General features: G+C 39.2%; 1 pseudogene; it reads left to right on the top strand.

Moving 5' to 3' along the window:
* The first annotated feature begins 755 nt into the window (after positions 1-755).
* LOC101108114 (casein kinase II subunit beta-like) lies at positions 756-2642 on the top strand (annotated as a pseudogene).
* Positions 2643-4746: the final 2104 nt, after the last annotated feature.

Raw genomic sequence — 4746 nt, 5'->3', positions numbered from 1 at the left:
AATTTAAAATGTGAGAATGTAATAATAATAAAGAATTTTAGGGACAGACGATATTTAGAAATATTTTAATGCCCTTAAAATATTAACAAATAAGAATAAATATAAATAAAGAAGTTAAATTTCCAATTAAAAAGTTTGGGACAAGACCAGTAAAATGAAATAAAAGAGGATACAATTAAGCATATAAAGAGATGTTCAGTACACTCATAATAAGATTAATTTATATTAGGACAACACTGTTATAAAATTTCTAGTCAACCAAATTTATAAAATCCTCAAAGTGTGATAACTTGTGTGCAAGGGTATACAGAGACTGGCACTCTATTACTTGCTGGTAACAGTATAAATGGGTAAAAACTGGTAGGAATGCACTTTGATTAATGGCAGCAGGAATTACAAACACGTCTCCTTCTGTAAAGCAATTCCACCTCTAGGTATTTGTCCCATGAGTACACTTGTATGTTTGAGAATGACTCCTATGAGGATTTTTTTGTTGATGTATTGTTTGTAATAAAGGGCTTCCCAGGTGGTGCTAGTGGTAAAGAACCTGCCTGCCAATGCAGTAGACTTAAAAGAAGCAGGTGAGATCCTGGGTTATTACTGTTTGCAATATAAAAAAATTAGAGACTGCAGTTGGGTCTGCAGGCTGTGTTGTAGCCATCTCCATGGTTGCTTGGAAGCAGAAACTTCTTTTCCCTCTGCCCCCTCCTCCACCCCACCCTTAGGCTCCCTGGTCCCAGCTCCTGTCCAGTCACATGAACACTAGCAGCTCAGAGGAGGTATTCTGGATTTCCTGGTTCTGTGGGCTCCTTAGCAATGAATTCTTCGGTTTAGTGGATGAAGACTACATCTAGGATAAACTCAGTGTCACTGGACTCAATGAGAAGGTGCCTCACTATAGACTACATATGATCTTGAACCTGGAGCTGGTAATGGAGTTGGAAAACAACACCAACAAGAATGACCTGACTGAATAGGCAGCAAAAAATGCTTTACAGATGGACCCACACCTGCTATATCCTCACTTTATATTTGAAATTCTTCAAGCTAGGCTTCAGCAGTACATGAACTGAGAACTTCCAGATGTAAAAGCTGAGTTTAGAAAAAGCAGAAGAACAGGAGATCAAATTAACAACATTTGTTGGATGGTGGAGAAAGCAAGGAAATTCCAGGAAAAAAACATCTCTTTCTGCTTCATTGATTATGCTAAAGTCTTTAACCGTGTGGATCACAACAAACTGTAGAAAATTCTTCAAGAAATGGGAATACCAGACCATCTTATCTGTCTCCTGATAAACCTGTATGCAGGTCAAGAAGCAACAATTAGAACTGGACATGGAACAATGGTTTGGTTCAAAATTAGGAAAGAAGTATGTCAAGGCTGTATATTGTCACTCTGCTTATTTAACTTCCATGCAGGGTACCTCATGCAAAATGCTGGGCTGGATGACTCAAGGTGGAATCAAGATTGCCAGGTGAAATATCAAAAACCTTAAATATGCAGCTGATACCACTCTGATGGCAAAAAGTGAAGAAGAACTAGAGAGCCTCTTGAGGGTGAAAGAGAAGAGTGAAAAATCTAGCTTAAAACTCAGCATTCAAAAAACTAAGATCATGGCTTCTGGTCTCATCACTTCATAGCAAATGGAAGGGGAGAAAAGTGCAAACAATGACAGACTTTTTTCTTGAGCTCCCAAATCACTGCAAAATTAAAAGACACTTCCTCCTTGGAAAGAAAGCTATTTCAAACCTAGACAGTGTATTAAGAAACAGAGAGATGACTTTGCCAAGAAAGGTCCTTATAGTCAAAGCTATGGTTTTTCCAGTAGTCATGTATGGATGTGAGAGTTGGACCATAAGAAAGGCTGAGTACTGAGGAATAATTGATGCTTTTGAATTGCGGTGCTAGGGAAGACTTGAGAGTCCCTTGAAGAGCAAACCAGTCAATCCTAAAAGGAACCAACCCTGAATATTCATTGGAAGGACAGATGCTAAAGCTGAAACTCCAATACTTTGGCTACCTGATGTGAAGAGCTGAATCATTGGAAAGACCCTGATGCTAGGAAAATTGAAGGCAAAAGGAGAAGGTGGCGGCAACAAATGAAACTGTTAGATAGCATCACTGACTCAATGGAGATGAATTTGAGCAAGGTCTAGGAAATAGTGAAGGACAGAGAAGCCTGGTGTGCTGCAGTCCATAGGATTACAAAAAGTTGGACACAACTTAGTGACTGAATAGCAATACATCCTCATCAACTGTGGCATTGCTCAGATGTTGGAAGAGTACCAACAGGAAGACTTTGGCTACTGAGCCTGTGTGTACTGTGGAAACCAACCAATGCTTCCCAGTGGCCTTTCAGACATCCCAACTGAGGCCATGGTAAGTTCTACTGCCTCAAATGCTTGGATGTGTACACATATAAGTCACTGAGGCACAAACACATGGATGGCATCTACTTTGGCACTGGTTTCCCTTACATGCTCTTCACGGTACACCCAAGTACTGACCAAAGAGGTGCACCAACCAGATTGTGTCAAGGCTCTATGGTTTCAAGGTCCATCCTGTGGTCTATCAGCAGCAGCTCCAAGCTACCAGCAACTTTAAGAGCCCTGTTAAGACGGTTCGCTGGTGCCTCACCTGACCTGACCCTCAGTCTTTGACACATTCATTACTTTGCTGCCATCTTTTCAGGATCACTCTATGGTTTATGTTTAAATTAGCCATTATTGTGGTGGGACTATAAAATAAAGTGCAAGAAAAGGCAAAAACAAGTTCAGAAACAACCAAAAGGCCTATCAATAAAGAATTAGTTAAATGAAGAATGTGGTACTACCATCCATACAATGGAGTACTATACAACCAACTAAATGAACAAAGAAGCTTTTTGTAGTGATGTGGAACAATATCCTTTTTATGCATCACTGTGGAAAATTCTCAGAGAGACGGGAATACCAGACCACTTGACCTGCCTCTTGAGAAATCTCTATGCAGGTCAGGAAGCAACAGTTAGAACTGGACATGGAACAACAGACTGGTTCCAAATAGGAAAAGGAGTACGTCAAGGCTGTATATTGTCACCCTGCTTATTTAACTTATATGCAGAGTACATCATGAGAAACGCTGGGCTGGAAGAAGCATAAGCTGGAATCAAGATTGCCGGGAGAAATCTCAATAACCTCAGATATGCAGATGACACCACCCTTATGGAAGAAAGTGAAGAGGAACTCAAAAGCCTCTTGATGAAAGTGAAAGAGAAGAGTGAAAAAGTTGGCTTAAAGGTCAACATTCAGAAAACGAAGATCATGGCATCTGGTCCCATCACTTCATGGGAAATAGATGGGGAAACAGTGGAAACACTGTCAGAATTTATTTGTGGGGCTCCAAAATCACTGCAGATGGTGACTGCAGCCATGAAATTAAAAGACGCTTACTCCTTGGAAGAAAAGTTATGACCAACCTAGATAGTATATTCAAAAGCAGAGACATTACTTTGCCAACTAAGGTCCGTCTAGTCAAGGCTATGGTTTTTCCTGTGGTCATGTATGGATGTGAGAGTTGGACTGTGAAGAAGGCTGAGCACCGAAGAATTGATGCTTTTGAACTGTGGTGTTGGAGAAGACTCTTAACAGTCCCTTGGACTGCAAGGAGATCCGACCAGTCCATTCTGAAGGAGATCAGCCCTGGGATTTCTTTGGAAGGAATGATGCTAAAGCTGAAACTCCAGTACTTTGGCCACCTGATGCGAAGAGTTGCCTCATTGGAAAAGACTCTGATGCTGGGAGGGATTGGGGGCAGGAGGAGAAGGGGACAACAGAGGATGAGATGGCTGGATGGCATCACTGACTCGATGGACGTGAATCTGAGTGAACTCTGGGAGTTGGTGGACAGGGAGGCCTGGCGTGCTGCGATTCATGGGGTTGCAAAGAGTCGGACATGACTGAGCAACTGAACTGAACTGAACTGAATACTGTGGATGCTTAAATACACATTTAATTTTTTACTTGCTAAAAATAAATGATTATGGTTATCTTTTAAAAGGAATGAAAAAAAGAAAAAATATGAAGAAAATACATTGGTTTTTCATATCTTATGTTCAAGCACTAAAATGTTTTCTCTAGCACCTGGGAAATGCACTAAAAGCAGTACAGATAATTAAAATGCCCTCTATATGTTAAAAAGGGAGTAAACAAGCCCAGTGGATCCATTTTCGTTTAAAACTCCATTATTATGTACTTGAATAAATGCTAATTAATCCCTTAGATTAGGATTTATCCCTGAAATGTCACCACCTGTATGTTACCATTACCAGTTCATTCAGTATTTTAGTGTGTTAATTAAAAGGATGTCATATGATTCAGTAGTTTAACCCATGGCTTGTTTCTAGGTTGTGCCCTTTCATCATTGCTCTGTTTAATTGGTAGGTTTTTACCATTAAAAACAGAACTTTGGATAACTAGTATTTTTCATATTAAACTGAAATTTCTTTATTTGGTTTTCAAATCAACATGATTATCTTGATATAAATACTTATTTTAAAAAATATATAATTTATTAAAAGCCTTAAAAATTATAAATAGTGCTAGATAATTTACTCATCCTAGAAGGGCTATTTCTAAGGAGAATCAAGAATGGAAATTTCATTCTTAATTCATGTATGTGTATATGTCCATATTCATTTTCACATGTATGTACCTGACAAGTAAGCATATTGCTTTTCATACCATGTAAAACTGGTCTCCCTGCAA

Source organism: Ovis aries, chromosome 2 (genome assembly GCF_016772045.2).
Source record: "Ovis aries strain OAR_USU_Benz2616 breed Rambouillet chromosome 2, ARS-UI_Ramb_v3.0, whole genome shotgun sequence".
NCBI classification, from domain to species: domain Eukaryota; kingdom Metazoa; phylum Chordata; class Mammalia; order Artiodactyla; family Bovidae; genus Ovis; species Ovis aries.
Note: the sequence above shows the minus strand (reverse complement) of the source record. Positions and strands in the feature narration are given on the sequence as shown.